This window comes from Gobius niger (genome assembly GCF_951799975.1).
Source record: "Gobius niger genome assembly, chromosome: 5".
NCBI lineage: Eukaryota > Metazoa > Chordata > Actinopteri > Gobiiformes > Gobiidae > Gobius > Gobius niger.
The window spans coordinates 4870427-4890811 of NC_136856.1; positions in this window are offsets into that span (position 1 = coordinate 4870427).

A 20385-nucleotide genomic window follows, 5' to 3' on the forward strand; every position below is an offset into this window, starting at 1 on the left:
CAAGTCCCTCCATCAAATCCGTCTTTTCTTTTTTTTTGTCTCTCTCTCTCTCGCTCACCAAGTCCCCACCTCCCAAAAGCCGGCGATCTGACGCTGCTGCTCACGAAGAGGGCTTTGCTTTGGAGGCGAGAACTAAACGCACCTCGGGGATATTTGTTTTCAAAAGTGTCATTTCTTTAACTGCAGACAGAGGGAAAGGGAGGGAGGGAGGGAGAGCTGGGAGGAAGGAGAGAAAAGTGGTGGTGCTTGAGTGGGTGTAGTGTGGCTATTGGCGAGTTTGTCTAAAACAGTCTGTCGAGCAATCAATGCAGACCAGAGGCAGGAGAGGCACTTGGATCTCTTTGGCCATTGTGAAATGTTTTCATATTCTTGTGTTTGTGTCGAACAGGACAGAGGTTCTCAAACCATCATCTGTACTCTGCAGTTATTCATTTGGTTAGACATGTTGTGGGGTAATGTCGGCAGAGATTCTTTGTGGACGTTCTCATTCGTCCTGGACGTATTCGTCGTATGAGGTTTAATCGTTTACTGGACGGGGTTTGATTGAGCTAAAAATAATACACATTTTGTTTAAGGAGCCTTTCAAGGTCACACTACAACAAAATACAAAGGGATTACAGCATTAAAATTACAACATCACAAACCATACTGTATTAAAGATCCATCCATCCATCCATCCATCCATCCATCCATCCATCCATCCATCCATCCATCCATCCATCCATCCATCCATCCATCCATCCATCCATCCATCCATCCATCCATCCATCCATCCATCCATTTTCTTCTGGGGGGACCCCGAGGCGACACCAGGCCAGCTCAGAGACATAGTCCCTCCAGCGTGTCCTGTCCACCTCCTCCTGCCTCTTCCCAATAGGACATGTCTGGAACACCTCGACACATGATCAGGAGGCATCCGGAACAGATGCCCTAGCCACCTCAGCTGCTCCTTTCGACGTGAAGGAGAATAAAATACAGTGTAGGGTTTAGAGTCACGAGGGGCCATAGATCTGTCTGAACAGTTAAGTTTTAAGAATGGTTTTGAACTGAGTTATGGTCTGTGAGGATCGTATGCGTAGGGAGTTCCAGAGTCGCGGTGCAGAGTAACGCCCAGCTCACATTAAATCCGTTTAAGGTCCGGTCCAGCCTCCGCGATCTCAGAAAGTCATTAAGACCAATGTTGCACACTCACACTGCTCCGTGAAGTCCAGTTCCCGAGGCCGTCCGGCAGCAACGGACAGAATCCGTAAGAAGTGTATTTTTGCCAGAGCCCGGAGCCCTGCGGATAAAGCTGACGGGAAAAACACGAGCCAAACAGGAAGTCAGGTCTCGTGAGGAAAGAAGATCTGGTGCATTTCAAAATAAAATCTGTCTGCTCACAACTTACCAGACTCACTTTGTGGTAGTTTGGGGCAAACCTGGACTGGATCAGGACCGAACCCGGATCAGGGTAAATGTGTGGGTAACTGAAGGCTTTCTGGCCCATGGTGGACAGATGAGCAGACAGAGTGTATAGTTTATTTAAGAGTTTGAGTCCATGTAGTAATGAATTACTGTAATCTATGCGTGAGGTGAGCAGCGAGTGAACCAGTATCGCAGTGCTGTGTGAAGTAAAGCATTACGCAGATGGAAGCAGCAGGATCTTGTTACATTAGTGACGTGAGCTTCAAGTTGATGACGTTTTACTTCTATTTGCAGAAGCTTCTTCTTAGCTCGTGTGGTCAGAATCTGACCCTGTACCCAGGACAGAGCGGTCTATATAAGACTCAGGGGGAAGGAACCAAAATTGCACAGTAGTTTACGGCATCACTCAATGAGCAGGTCTTTATTATGCTCTGCTGCTGAGCCAGAGGGCGGAGAAAAAGAGGGGCGTTCACCTGATCTCAATAGGCCAATAGCAAAACATCAAGTTGACGATTTAGTTAGAAAAGTTAGAAAAGAATGGGTTTCTCAAATGTGCTGGACCAAAATAGTTGGATTTGGAAGGAGAATGTGTGTCTTATGTGAGTGTTTGTGTTTTTTGTAAGTCTTTTTATTCACTTTTCATTCGTTTTCCTTGTTTTTCAACTACTTTTCATTTAGTTAAAGGGATATTTCAGGATTTTTGACATAGGGCCTCATTTCCTAGTTAACCAGAGTGTTGTTGATTTCTGCAGATTTTTTTAAATTCATGCAGTCGTTATATTTCAAGAGTTTAGTGGTGCTAGGCTAGTGCTAGGCTAGCACATGTCTATGGTAACTAGTAGCCTGCATTAAAAAAACCTCTTCAAAATCATGGGGTCGTCCTCCAAACGCTGCCATATCTGATTTGTAGAAAGCTATTTTGTGTATTCCACGTGTAGTAGCGGCGGCTGCAGGTAAACAAACTACTGTAGATCCGGTAACTTCAGATCACTCCGCCGCTGCGTAGCTACAACCAGGAAGCTGATGCGGCTCAAATATAAGATCTTTTAAATGCAAAATAGTTATATTTAAAAAAAAAAAATCAGTCAACAGACATTTATATGGGTAGTCTGGTGCTATAAGAGATTTGCCTAAGGTGCACTGTGCTTGGGTCAGACTGCAGGCTACTAGTTACCATAGACATGCACTAGCCTAGCACCACTAAACTCTTCAAATATAAGGACTGCTAGGAACTAGGAAATGAGGCCCTATGTAAAAAATCCTGAAATATCTCTTTCAGTCATGTTTTGGTTGGAAAGTCTCTGCCTTACAGGACTCTTGCAGGGGCTTTAGTCACAATAAATCAAAAACGCTCAAACCGTCGGGCCATTGATGAATTACACAGATGCTCAAAGTACCTGATTTTGATCTATGTATATCCAACAAGGTTGAGGGAAAGGTAATAAATGAACAAGAGGCTGCAGCCCTGTTTTGAGGTTAATTGTCAGCACAGTGTTGACATCCCATGGCTTTTCGGACAAAATAATGACAAATGATACTTCACAGTCACCTGCCCAAACCAAAAGTATCACAGTTGTGTCTCTGACTGATTTTGTGAGCCGTTAGGTCCAATGGATTGAAATCAAGTGTTTGCAAAAGTCGTGTCAGTGAAGATTTAACACAGCGGATGTTATTGGAGTCTTCAGAGGCAGACATAATGAAAAAAATCGAAAAAACGAAAGCTACCAAAACAAAACTCTCTCGCTTTCTTCCCTCACAGATTGATGGACCGGGCCCCTCCAAGCAAAGACACGCTTCTATCGCCCCAAATTTAATCTTCCAAGGACAAGCTGATTTAAACAATAGCCCATGCTTACTTGTATACGGCTGCACGTGTGTCTGGGGACAGATACATGGAGAATAGACTGCATTAATAGACTTTGATGTATGCACTGTAGGATTCAACTGCAGTTTTCAGAGAGGAGCTTCCCCCGAGAGAGAAACACTCTGTCTAAATTTGTGCCACATCAATTTATCTCTAAATCTGTGAGTTTCAGACTGCGGGACGGGTATGTCTGGAGTTTCCAGGCCTGTGCATGATGTAGTTATAGTGTTTTCTGCAGTTCTTAACTTAGTTCAAACAGAGATGGATTACTTGTTTTTCTTTACTTTGGTGTGTACTCGTTAACTAATTCCTGATTTTGATTATTTGCTTTCAGAGAATCTTTATGAATCAGTTAAAAAGCAAATGGAGATGTATGGTGAAAAAAAAAAACTAGTGAGTAAATTTCACAAACACAAGTCACCTTGAGCCTTCAGTGTGGCCACAGTTGCCCTGCGGCAGACTGACAGAGCCCACCACATCAATCAGCACCATTGTCTCCTACAAACTCCAATAGATACAGACGGCATCTCTGGATTCACCCATATATGGTCATGTTTGAAAACAGTTAAGGGGGAAAACAATTGAGAAACATGTAAACTTTCTTTAACAAACGCTGAATTATGAATATAGATTTCTACCCAATAAAGACACAAAGACATGGGGAGGAGCAAAGTGGTTCAACAGCCTATAAATAACGGAGAATGCTAACATGATGATGCTACATGTTAGCATCATGCTAATGCTAACGCTAGCTACGACTGCCTTTTTTTCACTCCTACTGAAAAATCTGCTGTGAATAAACAATCATATGGACCCTATTAAGACTTGACTTTTTTGTATGTGATAAATAAGTTAATATTTCACCAGAAAATGGCAAAAAAGTGTGGAACCCCCCCGGTAAAGCCACGCCCCCTTCGATGACGCGATGCCATCTGTATCTATGCAGGGTCGTGGGGACCCAGGGTACTGAGGGTGCTGCGATTCCTCCTGGTGGATAGTTTGTGCGCTGGACGTAATATCAGTCACAAAAATGCAACAGTGATTTTACTGAAAACAACAGGTTCTTTTACAAAAATGTTTCCTCCTGAACTCCATCAGGGGTTTAACCGGAGCTCTACCCACACATCCACTTTAGAGTCAAAAGTATCAGGACCGGTAGTAGTACTGTTTCTTTTTTAATGTATTATATTGATGTCACAAAATGTCTATATATATACAAAATATGGAGCCTAAATGGTTGATAAACAACATTTAGATGAAACAATTTTGGGGGCAATATCGTCACTCAGCACCCATGTTCCTGTGGCTCACCCAGCAAAATTTATTTAAGATAATATAAAAATTCTCGTGTATTCAGGTGCATTTCCAATGTACCCTTGGGTGGAAAAGAGCCATATAAATTGAGACCATTTACCACTTTACCATATACTCAGCTTTCAACAGGGAAATATTTTACTAACCACATCTTCTCTGTAGAGGTTCCTTCTGTCAGCCTTTATCAGCCCCTGGCTTTGCTCCAGCTGTTCTCCATCAGTCTATGTGGACAGAGCTTCAAAACAGCCTTCACACACACTGATTTTGGTTTGTTTTTTACTACCAGGTTTATACCCTGGTCCAAAATGGTTCCGTTTCCAAGACTGGACGAGACGTGGATTAGGATTAAGTAGGAAATAGCCTGGCCATAGCCCTCCGTAAACTCCGGTCAATTACAATACGACGTACGTCTGGGCATTGAAATCAGCTCGTAGGCTGTATGCTACGCCGACTAAAACTTACATTGTGAATCTAATTTAATTTGTTCTATATTCCGACCATATGATTCCGCTGGGGGATGTTCTGATCGGGTTACAGGCTGTACCCACTTGTCAGTCCACCTCCGTGTTCTCTGCTCCGGTGCTTAAAATGGCAGGAGCTGTAATGAATCACCCCCCCGTTAGCTCTTAATGCTAACACCGGCTCGGTCACTGCTAAAACCGTCCGTGGCTCTCCGCTCGCTGACACCGCGCCGATCATTAGCCCGCGAGCGCTACGAGGCCCAAGAGGAACGTGAAGAACACTTAACCCATCTGCCTATGCGCTCCTCACTGTCGCGCTCATTCATTTGTGGCCAAGTGTGACGGCTCTAATGCGTATTGCAGCGGGTAAGAGCTGATTTATTTCAAATATTATTCCGGATTTACTTTAACACTATGGATTACTGATGAGCCCTGGTTTAGCCCCGGTTTGGACATGATTTAGATTTTAATTAGGTAATTGAAAATTGAAACTCCACTGGTTCAGTCTTGGTTAAGTCACTGCCTGAATCAGGTCTAGGTTCAGTGCCAAAAGAATAAGACCCGAACATGCTGAATGATCAGGTTATTCCATCAGTGGATTTCTTCTTCCCTGATGACACGGGCATATTCCAAGATGACAATGCCAGGATTTCAACATTAACCTCTTAAGCTTCTTGCAGCTTATAGGCTTTTTTTTCAAGAAGCTTTTAGATTTGGGTAAAGCCAAACTGCTGGGTTTAAGAGGTTAAAATGACATTTACGTTCTTTCTGAAAACCTATGTTCACCGTGCTGTTTACAAATGGGTACAGTTCTGCTTTGTTTTCAGCCAAGACTCAACCCGAGAGGTGTAAAGCTTTTAAGTAGAGATGCACAGATCCAGCTTTTTTGTGACCGATATCGATACTGGAATTTGAGTATCTGCCAATATCCGATATTTACCGATACCAAGAGACTTTCTTAAAAATGGCTTTTGAAAAATTGACGCTTTTCTCCATTTTAAGATCAATAAAGTAATATTTTATTGTATGATATTACAGATCAATTATCAATAATATCTATTAACATTATCAATTGTTAAAATTCAACAAGGATCATTGTTGAATTTTCTACACTAAATTGGCCTGTCTTTAGGTATATGACAGGCTTTAGTTAGATTAAAATAAACAACTCATGTAAAGTGATCTAATCATTACAAATATGTTAGATCAGTTATTTCTCTATTAGGGCACTTAAGGTATTTCTACCATAGCTTCTGACTCAGCCTTGATTTGTTTTCGTTAGCATTACCGTTAGCTCCTGCTAGCTTTAGCATACTGATGCTAACCACGGAATATTGCGCTGCAATTCCCCTGGTCCTCCCCTTTAAAATGATATTTTAAAAATATGCTGCATGCACATATTCACTTAGATTTAGGTGGTAAAAGTTGTGTTTTTTTAAGGCATTAAGAGCCAAAACTGGCATGGGTTCAGTATCGGATATATGCAGCCGATATTCGATATCGTATTTTTTTTCAGTATCGGCTCTGATCGGTGCATCCCTAGTTTTAAGTGTCATTTTGTTTTGTAAGTCTTGGATACCGTAGAATGAATTCACATGTATAACTTTAGATGTTTCTGTCTTTACAAGCCTAACATTAAAGTTGACGAGTTCCCTCTGCTGCCGACCATGAGAAGAAAAGCTTTTTAAAAAGAAGAGAAATACTGTTCTTGCTGGTGTGCTTCTTATTATTTTGGCAAGAGATGCATTATGGAGAACACAATTTGAGTGCAACACAAAATACATTACAGCAATTAAGGATTTACAGCAGTGAATAATACATCTAATCAATAGTAGCTGAAGCGTTTTCATATATTTTGAATTAACTTACGGCATCAAGGGCTGTTTTAAGAGGTTATATATTGATGTGCAAAAAGATGCGTGAATAAACAAAGCATCTTTTCTTTTGTGCGATGAGTATTTGGTTTTGCATTTGTAGCAACAGCGGTGACATAAATTACTGTTTCGAAACGTTATGTGTTTAAGGATTTAAAATGACCCCAGGACGAGCAGCTAAAGCAATCTGCCGCTTGTGCTAATTGGAATCTGAATACACATAAATAATTTGACAACTCCAATCAGTTCTCTGCACTGTGCTGAAATATCTCACTCATTCTCATCGCCGTGGTCCGCTCATTACTCTCCCAACGCCATTTTCTTTTTCCATTTGTGAGCGCCGGCCCTCGTCATCTGTCTCCATTTGACTAAAGTTCAGCCCACCTCCCAGATCTCCACTCTCTTCATTAGTCTCCCCCAATTCTTTCTGAGTCACCGCGGGGGCATTTTTCAACTTTGGTTTCGGCGCCGTGGCCGTTTTGTCTCTGTCCAAAAGTTAAGTTTTCCTGAGAACATAAAGCGGGTTTGGATTGGGCACAAAGCGTTAACGCGTCCACTCGGGAAGTATTAGGCCCGTAATGAGACAAGATATGGTTCAGACCATCGGAAACCAATTGTTTGGTTTGGATCGTTTGTTCACCACATGCCCTTTCTGTCGTAAACTGCATTCTGTGAAGAACATTGGGAGAGTGTTCTGCCCAGGGACGTAAAAAGGCAGGATTGATACACAGAATCTCTGATTTCTGGATGGATTCTGAGTCAAAGCTGCTGCCAGGAAATACGACCATATTAGTCCAGTGCTTCGGTCTCTGCACTGGCTTCCTATCACTCAGAGAATAGACTTTAAAACAGCTCTGCTTGTGTACAAGTCTTTTCATGGTTTAGCACCAAAGTCCATCTCTGACATGTTACAGCCGTATGAACCATCTCGGGCCCTGAGAACTTCAGGGAGGGGTCTCCTGGTGGTTCCCAGAGTCAATAATAAACACGGTGAGGCTGCGTTTCAGTTTCATGCAGCTAAAATCTGGAACAGTCTTCACGAAGATGTGAGACAGGCCTCAACTCTGACAATGTTCAAATCCAGGCTGAAAACAGTTCTGTTTGCCCGTGCATATGACTGAATGTATTTTATCTACACTCCTGCCTTTTACTGTAATTGATTAATTTTATGTTGATGTCCAGAGGAGAAGGAGGTTAGGTAACTTTGTGTGAACGAGCAAGAAAAATAGTGCTCAAGACAGAGCGAGTCAAAACAAGACTTAAAAATAGAGCTCAAGACAGAGCGAAATAGTGCTCAAGACAGAGCGAGTCAAAACAAGACTTAAAAATAGAGCTCAAGACAGAGCGAAATAGTGCTCAAGACAGAGCGAATCTAAACAAGACTTAAAAATGCATATAACTGAAAGAATCTTATCTGCACTCTTGCCTCTTACTGTAATTGATTAATTCTATGTTGATGTTTTTATTGATTGTATTTGTTTTCTTATATTTATGCAACTGTGAAGCACTTTGAATTGCCTTGTGTATGAATTGTGCTCTACAAATAAACTTGCCTTGCCTTGCTGTTTGCAATTAGTTCATTGTTTATTTTTACTACAGTATGCCCTGAAGAAGACCACGATATATGTCCTTTTTATACATGCGTTTCAGTCACGTGACTTCTGTAGTTCTAGCCGCCATTTTGAACACCGCTGGCTAATGCAACAGTATCTATCTGCGTCACACTTGACCGCAGATGAGCTGAGCAGATACACAATGAAGATCGAAACCTTGGGATTGTATCCTTTTCATCTGTCTGTCAACTTAAAACCAGTGACAGTTCGCCGTATCAAACCTTTGCGGGCATTTATCTACATTTATGTGGTCCATAATCCCTCTCCATACACTGGTGAAGCCGGACTATCACTGCTTTATCTCAGGATGGGTCACGGATGCCAAGATACATCAGGTGAAGAAGCGCAAAATGTTCTTGGTCACAGGAAGGGTAAGTAATAAACAAAAAAACGTATCTGGTTGCCTTTTGCGAACGTTAGCTTGTGTCGGCACTCATCTCAAACAGTGAAGCTATGAGGGTTGTTATTTTGTTTTAGTCTACTATGAGTCATGTTTTATCAATAGTTTATGGTTTTATCAGCTCTGGATCAGGGTAGCATTAAGAGAAGTGTGTTTACGTTGCTCTCCCCAACGGGCAGTTCACACGGGTCAGCCGGCGACATTTTAACCTCTTACCTCCCGCCTTAACCGAGCACATTTCCTCCAGTTTGGCTTTACCCAAAGCTTTTGGACTGGAGCTTACAGCCTAGGCCAGAGTATATTCATGTAGGTAAACAGACAGCCTAGCGTTTGTTTGTAGCCTAGCCTCATTTGCATTACAATGTTTCCGCGTTGCTTCACTTACCTGAACCAAAGTGCTCACTGCGCAGCTCGGAGTCGGCCGTGTGAGTCCAGTGGTCTCTCCTGATGGCAATTATCCATTTCTGTTGACGAACTGGGTCCTTAAGAAACTTGTAGAAAGTGAGTCCCTTTTTTGAGACAGGGTATTGTACATCCCACAGCGCAACCGGTGGATGGCATGACAGCAGTGCTCTCTCATTTTCATCGAAATCGGGGCTGTAATACTGTAAGACCTGCTAAAGCCCGGTGTACACTGTGCGATTTTGGTTTTAGGTCGTACCTGAAAATCGCAGTCCTTAGGTCCTACTGGGAGGCACAACCATCGTACGAGCAAAGACGAGCTGCGACAGACATCAGGCAGTGTCTGATATTTTGGAAACCTAGTCGCAGAGTGAGCCTCCTCTCGCTGCAACTATGATCTCTGTCAAGAATCTCGTCAACAAAATGCCCACTCTGCATTTTTCTTTGCACTTATCTGTGGAAATAAACAGCGCTAGTGTGCAGCACTTTCCTCAGATAAACACTTGGAATTTCTATGTATTAATAGTCTTACAAATAAACAATGGAGTGTTAAAATCTGAATCAAGTGGTCATTTATTTTCCTGTGCACAGGGAGAAAGCATCATCACCAATCGCAGGCAAGGAGCGTTCTGCTCGAGGACACGAGCAGCACATATTTATACAATCAGTATAAACATTACAAGTTACAGGGCGATAACCCAGGCGCTGCACAGACAGTGTTATCTCTAAAGAAAAACAAAAGCTGCAAGAGAATTCCAGCAAATATCACAGTGAAGTGTCAAGGCCCTCTTCTGAGCAGTCTGTGTGCTTAAGTTAAAGATACCAACATGTCATCAACCCGAAGCATTGTAGGTAGCTATTAAACAGGTGAGGGTCTCAGAACATTAATTGTCAAACCATTTTGACACAACACTAGAGCCTGAAAGTTGCTGCAATAAACTTTGGTCGTAGCTCAAATTCTGACTTTCTCACAGTGGAGCCGAGTGCAGGCTCACAATTTTACAATTGTACAAATTCTTGCAATGGGATGTCTAAAGTTCTCATAAGTAGTGCAATGTACAATGGGTTTAACACTCAAGGACCACGCCACATGGTGTGATTAAAGAATTTATTAACAGTGAGTAATTGCTGGGCTGAGACTGTGGGTGGGGACTCCGTCTCGGGCGTGGGGGTTACCCAGGTCCCCCTAGGAGAAGAGTCAGTGCTGAAGTTGAGACCTGAAGGGAGGGAGGGTGAAGTTCAGAGAAACAGTGTTGAATGGGCTTGGCTGATATGAATCGGGCATCTGGGTAATTAGAAGCGTGCTTAGGTGAAGACATGGTTGGCTGGTGAGAAAGGGTTGGCTGAGGCTGAGGTCCTGCTCCTGAACCTGGTCAATAGAATATTAACTCCATATGAGAGCACTGAACAGCTCAAAAGGTTTGGAAATGATTTATGGGGTTTAACAATGAGGACAGTTTTGTCATGGGGATCAATCAGTCAATCAATCAATGGTTTTGTTTATCACAACAGGTGTTGCCTCACAGGCCTGCAGTAAATAAGTAAGTAAGTAAGTAAGTGTTTTATTGTCATTGGACAAGCGTACAACGAAATAGTGTTCAGGTGTCAGTCCTGAGCTGCAGCGGCTGAGCCGCGCTGCCACTGTTCGTCAACCTGACCCGCATGACCTTGGAGGACGGAAAAACTGTAGCTGCTCTCGGTCACCTCCTGGGCTTGTCCCCATCTCAGAGCATGGTGTCCTGCACTGGTCAGCTCCACCTCCTCCAGCACAGCTCCCTCCGCAGTCTTTCACCATGTCCTCGTTTGTCCCTTTACATGTCCCACGTAAATAAGACATTGTAAAGTTCAGGCGAATTAAGTATCCAGGCAAACATAATGTCGAAATAAGCATCGACAGCAGGTGGTAATGATCGGCGTGGGTGTCCCCTGTCCTTAGACTGTCCAGCACGGCGAGGAAAAACTCAAAAACCCAGGGGGAGAAAAGAGAAACCTCGAGAAGAACCACAGAAGGAGAGATCCACTCCCATGGACGGACAGGCTATAGAGACTCAGGGCCAATGGGAGTCCCTCAGCAGACGGGCCAAGATCGCAGATCATCCAGTCCTTGTTGGAGCTTCAGCTCCTCTTGTCCAATCCCTGTAGGCGGGGTTCCTCCATTCGGCTGGGTTCCTCCGTTCCATCTAGACAAACGTTCCCGAGGGGGAGTGGGACTTGAGACACCATTTGAACCTAGCGATGTAAGGATGGAGCACTTCCGCATTAGAAGAAACAACCCGCGGGTTAACTCAAAATCATCATCATTATAAAGCTCATGCAAAGTTGATTTTGCAAGATGTCTCTTTTAAAATAACATGTTTTCAAGGTTGTTGTTGTTTCAAGACAAAGCAAATTGTAGAGGTTCGTATTCAGAACAATATTGGTTTTCAGTGCCACAAGCCTTGCTGAATCCACCGACATAGCCTTTTTTTCGATATAATAAAAAAAATGGTATGTTTCCATGCTTGTAAAACAGCGAGTCTGCCATTACACAGGCCCCTTCTGACCTCTTCAATTCCGCACATTTCAAATATGTATGGATGTCCTCTTCAGCTGCATGTTGCCCGCTGCACCGATGACCGCCCCGGAATATATTCACCCATGGCGCATCTATGATTCATGAACAGGTGATTTTCTCCCACCTCGAACTCCTCGGCTTCTGCAATTCGCATCACGATCGGCTGCAAATGTTATTAATACATGGATTGGCTTGGGTCTCCGGTGCATCCATATTGAAAGGCGCTTGTGTTTGCGAGAAGCTGATTTGCAAACATGGATGAAACATGACGCGTCGACGCAGAATTGAGGCTTAAGCCAGATTCGCACCGGTAATTTGGAAGGTTAGGGTCCCGTGTGTGTGTCAATATTTCAGAGTTGTGGAAGTTTTTAACCTGCGTAACGAAGTCTGACAAAGGAAACACCGACTGCAGCACTATTAAAGCTATATTAATACTATTACACCACCAAAGTATTACAAGTGCTGGTTTTTAATCTATTTCAAAGTGCAAAAAGAAAAGAAAAGCCACCCAGAAACGGAGCACGACCCCGTTGTTATGGCAACGTTAGACGAGCCAAGTAACATGGGGGATCTTGGGAAAAGTTTTGATGCTGTTGATGGAAGTTTAGATTGAAGAGATCAGAAGTGGGATTGAGAGAGAAATCTCAAAGACTTGATGCAGAAGTTGTTTGTCATAGCGCGGCCCTTAAGTAAGCCAGAGCTCGCAACACAGATGAATAAGAGGATTGCTGTCACCATTCAATGTTATCATCCGCCCGTCTATTCCAGAAAAAAGTCCTTAAAAGTAGCCTAGGGCTGGGTGATATGGCCAAAAAATAAAATCTGAACAGAGGGATATTGTGCATCCAATTACACAATGGAGATCATTTTTTTCACTCAAACTTGGCTGTAAATATTGTTTAAAGTGACGTTAGCCCGCAGTTAGCTTTGCCCGTTAGCCTGTTAGCTTCTTCTTCGTGATTCCATTAGTGTGTATTGGTGACTCCGACCCGGAGGCAGGGAAGTTGCAATTGTGGTTTTCTGGCCAGAGACACCAGGGGGAGATGAAAGACCCCCCAATCATCCCATTAACACTTGTATTACCCCCAGAGGGACTACGGAAAGGATTTATTAAGGTAAACAAGTTACTTAGTTCTGCTTTAACAATGACACTTCTGCCAGTTAGGGCTGAACGATTAATCACTTTTGCGATTTTATCGCAATATTACACAACGCGATTTCGAAATCGCACAGACACGCGATTTTGGCCCATGCAGCTGATGGCTGCTGCCCATAGAAGTGAGTGTAATAGTGAGAGACGCCACAGACGTCCGGCTCCGGGCTCCACCGCATGCTTTTGTTTACTTCTCCGTCTACTTAAGGTGCACGGTAGATCGTGGATATACTGTGAAAATATCAGCGTGTATAATGCAGCCACCGCAAAGGACTATTGCTGATGCAGCTGACGGCCGCGGTCCATAAAAGTGAATGTAGCGGCGAGAGACGCCACCGACGTCCGCTCCGCCGCGTGCTCCGCCGCGTGCTTTTGTTTACTTCTCCGTCTACTTCAGGTGCACGGTAGATCGTGGATGTACTCTGAAAATATCAGCGTGTATAAAGCAGCCACCACTCAGGACTATTGCTGTTTCCTTCGTTAGCATTGCGTTAGCTGCAACGCTACACGGTCTCATGCTCTGATCACAGAAACTTTCCTCCGGATTCACACGTCTCTGCCTCCACACAGATGAAGCTGAGCCTGGGCTGCTTGTTCAGAGTCCTTTGCGGCTCACTTTTCAAGGCTTATGCTTGGGAATGTTTTGGATAAAGATAAGAACTTATCTCACAACCACTGACTAAAACACAAGAGCAAATAGCAAGAAATTATTTAGGCTATTTGCACAAAAAATAATTCAATATAAGCTTATTGGAAATGATGTAGGCTGAATGACTATGTGGACTATTTGGAATTATCTTCATGTGATTATAAAGGACTTAAGAGTGAGTAATACTTTATTAAATCAGTAGTAAATATTTAATTGTATTGCAACAAAAAGTTATTAGCGGAAAATCGCAATAAAATCGAAATCGCAATATTGATTGAAAAAAATTGCAATATTGATATTTGGCAAAATCGTTCAGCCCTACTGCCAGTGCCCATTGTGGTGTAAAATGTCTGTCAAAAGCTATTAATCCAACAAATTATTATTCATTATTAAAAGTTTACAGTCAACCTTCATCCCAATTCCTAAATTAATGTTTTAATCTAGAAATTTTGAAATACTGAAAAAATACTACGTTTTTTCAAGTCCCACAGCAGTGATATTTCACATTTGAAATAAGTCATTCATGGACAAAATGGTAGGATGTTCGAGCTTGGCCTGGTCTGGATTTAGGATCGTCATGGAGCGCTCTCTGCAGGCAATGGTGAGAATAACATTATAAAACAGTTAAAACAACATTTCCCTTTCAGCTAATTGTGGTGCCATTATGAGTGATGTCATTAAAAAGCATTATATTTGAGTCAAAGTGGCATGAGACTAAAATTTTGGGGGAAAATAATGACATTGCTCAACTATTTCCTCGGCATAAGATCGTCACAATCGAATTTTGCTCAATCGTTGCCCATCGAAATTGCTTTTCGGCATAAACTAAATATGCAGACAGTTTAATATTGTTTACACTAAAAATCAAAGACATTACAATTAACTTTCAACATGTATAAAACATGAATCCTGGAAATGCAAACCGGAGTGCTTCAGTAGTCAAAAAAGAAATAACCAAATGCTGCATGAATGAAGTAAAATATGTGTCCAAGTATGTTTTTGATGAGGGGATGTTATTACATGGTTAAATGCTTACACAAAAAAAAAGTCAATCCCGCATCATATGTCTCCTTTAAGAACATGGAAAAGCACATAAAGGTGTGTGGAGAGAGGGCAGTGTGCCGGTAGAATTGGAAAGTATGTGTGCTCTTTAGTGACAGCTCTGTTGGAGGAGGCATCCAGGCAGGATATTGGATATGATGACGGTATATTGCCTTATAATCCCAAAGGGGAATTGAATGCATCTCGTGGTGAGTTCACATGCCTCCTGTCCAAAAGGAAAGTGTGATCTGTTACAGAGAAAAAAAAAATGTACTCCAAGAAACAATGTGGCAGAAGTAACAGGGATAGAAGAAAGTAAAGAAGTAGATTTATTAGATTGGACTGTTTCTGTGGTGGGATGTTTTTGTATATATGTATTTCATTGGTGTTATTTTAAAGCAATACGGTGTCAAATTCATATACTAAATGCATACATTAACATACAAGATGGATTTATTTAAAACAAAAAAAATACCCCAAAAAGCACTTTAACTGTGAGTGGACTCGCTTCTCTCCAGACATGACTGCAGGGAGAGGGGCATCTGCAGCTCACTTTATGTAGACTATAGGTGCCAATACATGTACATTTACCAGGTCCTCTTCCAAATGTTTTATTTTAATTTAATTTGTTTTTCCAGGAGCAACATTTTGTTGGTCTTGTTCTAAGTTCTAACCACAGCAAGGTTTGAAGAGTGAATCAGAAATGATTGTAAAGTTATTTTCTATGTCTGGAAAAGCAATAGGCCAACACAGAGCCATAGCTTGCCATTAGATGAGGCAGAAAAATGCTTCCCGAGCGCCCCAATTATCAAGGGGCCAACTTTGCGTAGTGTTACTATTGACACAGTGTTCCTATGGCCTATGGTGTTGCCGTTACACCATATTATAATTGATGGTTTTTGGCTCTCTTGATACCCGTCCTGCTGCACCCCAACAACAGTGCTGCAACATGACCAAAGTCCGACGGTGCACGACGTTAGCCGCCCCACACATGACTGCGGGGCATTTCAACCTGAAAAGACTCACAGAAACGGAATGACAGTATGAGTGTTTTATTAACGAACATGAATTATTATTGGGGCTCAGACCCCGGCGGAAGACTGAACGAACGATATGGAATGCATGGCTTTGACGAATGATAGCCATGATCTTCACCGGAGCCTGGACCCTGGTGGTGGTGGAGGAGACCTGGGTTGGCCACTTGATGAGCGGATCCGAGGAGGAGCCAGGCGGAGAAAGGGGTGGAGGAGGGTCGTAGCACGGCTGGCAAGCGGCTGAGTGATTGACCAGGAAGCTTTATAAGGGGATCCTGAGCGATGACAGGCTGCTGAGGGGATGAGCAGCAGCGATGATTGGCTGTTGTGAAGGTGCGGCTTGATCGGAGTCCGTGATTGGATGATTGGAGTGCGCTGCCGGTGATGAGGTGATGAATGAATGCAGCTGGTAGGTCTTCCAGGTTGAATTTGCGCATAAGCTTCATTAGTGCAACGCACAACCAGAGGAGCCAAGCTCAGCAGGACCCTGAGCTCAGGCCCTGCTCCGAGGAAGTGACCAGCCTCTGTCCGACTGTAGAGAAGGAGCGCTCCGTAGAGCTCGCTTTTCTCAAATCGTTCAGCGCTTTAAATACATTATTATTTATCCTTTTATCAAAAAAGACCGAAGTGTTGTAAGAGAGAGAGCAAACTTGGCTCTTTTTAGCAGGTTCATAGCGAGTCGGTGACAGACAGGAGTTTACCTTCTCGTTTCTCTTGACCCTCCAAACAAAGTTTAGAGCAGTCTCCCGGTCTGTCACAGGCCAGAGAGTCATATGTGCCACTGCAGGAAGGTAAAGAGCCAAAAGTGGGTCATTCTGCCAAAACGGTGCCTTTCGTGTCCCAAGACAATAAACAGCTACAAAATGGCAATCCCAACCATTTGTTGAAACGATCACATAACATTATTTCGATTTTTTTTGTAATATTTACTAGTTTTTAAACAATTTCAACAATATTATAAAAAAAATAGAATCCAAAAATCAAATTTTCAAAAAAAAGTGTGCATTTTGCATTTTGTGTAAATGCAAGTATGTTTCTGTTCTAACCTCTGACATTCCTGTTACCATTCTGAGGAAGATAAATAGGAAAATTCCATTCAAAACATTAAAAGGAGAGACAGAGATGGCCCCTATTATTGTTGCACACCTAAAACATATGGAAGAAATAACCACAATTGAGTGTGTGATGTGAACAACCACTCCAGGTATGTTTTTGTCGTGCATTTTGCATGTTTCACTTCCTCACTGGACACTGACAAGAAGTGACATACGTAGAGGTAAATATTCATTACGTACATTTTGGCTCGTCCGGCCAACTTTTTAAAGTCCGTTAGCCTGCTCAGTGCATATTTCCTATAGCTGTTAGCATTAGCCACCAAACATCACAATTATGAACAATCCAGGGGTCTCATTTATAAAGCTCACATACGGACAAGGAGGCCAAAACTTTCGTACTAACATTCTGAGGAAGATAAATAGGAAAATTCCATTCAAAACATTAAAAGAAGAGACAGAGATGGCCCCTATACATTGTTGTACACCTAAACATATGGCAATTCAAAAAAAATATCCCTAAAAATCATTTTTACACAAAACATTTTTGAGCAGTTTTAAAGCCTAAAAGGCACTGACTTGGTGGAATGAACCCCGTGTTCCCCATTTCACCATAGAAATGTGGCGAAAGTGTGTTTCAAAGCGTCATACTGGAGCAGCCTCAATGCACTGTGTTTTTTTTTTTTGCTCGGGGGCCCCAGGACACCCTTGCGACGCCACTGGCAAACACATGAGACTCTAATCTTATTATTTTCAGATGCAAACGGACGCTTTTGTTGGTCCACTTCTCCAGTTTACCCAAAATACCTTCCCTTGGATAAAAGCATGTCCCGAACTATCTGTCCTCCTGTTTGTCACACATGGAAACTGTAGTCTGTTGTTATTGCAGCCTGATGGACGTGTTGTAGACCGTATCTTTTGTTACATGAGTCTGACTGGCAGCTCTGTTTATGAACAAACTCACAGCGGCTCTCACTCAAACCATTCACGAAGCAACAAAGGCCTTTCAGAGATGATCGTTCTGATGATAGACAGTACAAGTGTTGGGTTTATGGACTTAGAGAGGGGCGTGTTTCCTCTTAAAGCTGTGATATCTGGGTGCACTTTGTCTTTCTCTGTGGTTACAAATTTACATGTGTGAGGCAACGGCACCATATGTCGACGCAGGTTTGAAATAATCTATTTTCGTATGGGTGATTGCTTTAGGCGGCCTCATGGGTTTGGAGGGCTCTTCTCCTTTCGCTGTATGTGCTTAAAATAAATATGCACATAAACAACAGCGTGTAGATCTTGGGTATTTCTATTTAGATTGACAGAGATAGGAAAGGCTACTTCAACAACCAAGAGGGAAGGGTAGATTCTGACCCAGGCTCTTATCTACACTCCAGCAAAAACGTCACAAACTCACATTCTCATTCATTCAGTGGAAGTCGCATTTCACCTCCACTCAGGCCACATCTAAACATGAGCCCAGCATAATCACACAAATCAACAAATTACTGTTACAGGCTGATTTGTACCTCGAGACAAGCCAACCCTCACTCCCGGATGTGTATGAATAACTTTAAAACAGCGGACACGTCTGATCTCTGGCTGCTGCAGATGGATCCTGTTCCGTGGTTTACGAGGTCAGTCCATCCAGATGCAAAAGGTTCCCCGGGATTGAAGTACGAGATGAGGGTTAAGATCAAGAGCTTAGTGTCGGAGGGGTTAGTGGAGGAGATAAAAACATACTCGGGGGGAACCTGAGCGCCTGAACACACTTACCTGTACGTCGGGAACTGCTCAGAACAGATCCAGAGTTGGATTATGGGCTTTAAAAATGTGGAGGATAGTTTTGTGTTTCTTATGGGAGGCAAAAGATCCAGGGACGTACCGATCAGATCTTCAACTGTAGAAGAAGAAACCAGGAAGAAATAACCACAATTGAGTGTGTGATGTGAACGACCACTCCAGGTATGTTTTTGTCGTGCATTTTGAAGTGCATGTGACATATTTGACATTTTACTCAATTATACTTAATATTTCGCAAAAAAGCATGTTTCACTTCCTTACTGGACACTGACAGGAAGTGACATACGTAGAGGTAAATATTCATAACTTACAATTTGGCTAGTCCGGCCAACTTTTTAAAGTCCGTTAGCCTGCTCAGTGCATATTTCCTATAGCTGTTAGCATTAGCCACCAAACATCGCAATTATGAACAATCCAGGGGTCTCATTTATAAAGCTCACATACGGACAAGGAGGCCAAAACTTTCGTACTAACAGTTCTGTGCCAAACGGTGGCACGGTAGCGGTTAGCGCCTCCGCTTCACAATTAGAAGGTCCCGGGTTCGATTCCCACCTGGACGGGGCCTTTCTATGTGGAGTTTGCTTGTTCTCCCCGTGTCTGTGTAGGTTTCTTCCGGGTACTCCGGTTTCCCCCACCACTAAAAACATGCACAACATCCTCCAGCCCAGTGATTCTGACCATCAGCCTGGCTCCACATCATGGAGATGGGTCCCCGGGCGCAGCACTGCCCTCGACCACTGCTCCTTACGGGTCGCCCCAGCGGCATCGAAGGATGGGTTAAATGCAGGGGACGAATTTCTCTACGGGGACAGTAAAGTTTACAAACAAACAAAACAAACAAACAAAGGTGGTATTTGTAAAAATCAAACTGAACGTGAAACATGACGCACCTCCACACTAGGTCTGTACCTGTCGTACGCAGTCCGCACTTTTCAGCAACGCTGCACGAGGGGAAGTCAGTTTGAGGAAATCAAGTTTAAACCGCTGAGCTTTCTTTTTTATTGAATCACCTTATTCATCAAACATTATTCAGAATTAATCCATAGGCTTTGAGTAAAGTGTTTGAATATTTAGTTAAATACTTTGAGAGTCACAGATTATGACAATATTTGTGAACGACGTGCACGCTCATGTACGCTCATGCATGGACACCTGAGTGCTGCTGCCTCCTCCGAGCGAGAAGCAGGAAGGATCCGAACAGAACCATTTTAACCATAGTCTGAACTCCTAAATCTCATTCATAAGTTACTTTGCGTGTCCTTATATGGCGTAATGGAGGCGTGCAGGGGACGTGACTAAATGAAAAGTTTTTCATGAAACTAAAACTATGACTAAAAGGTCTAGGTCCAGATATTTTAGTCGACTAAAATAAGACTAATAAAAATGAAAAGTAGAGACTAAAATCATCCAAACTTCTACTATTGACAGTTTGAAAGAGCCTCATATCATTTAAATTCTCTGCCAAATGAGCAGGTCTGAGCTTTGTTCATGTGGAGCAGCTCCATGAAGCAGAGGAACAAGATTAAATCTGATTATAATGAATATTACAAATGCAAAGTCGACTAAATTTCTCTTAAAGGGGGGGTATTATGCAAAATCGACTTTTTCAAGCTTTACATCATGTTATGTCATTCCCTCAGTAAAAACATGCCTGAGCTTTCATCACCAGCCGAGTAACCAACCACTGCTCCTCAGCAGAACCCCCTCCCCACTGATGCCACAGACAGCGTGTGGAGGGGGCGTGTCGGAAAGGGTCAGAGGTTCTTAAAGAGACAG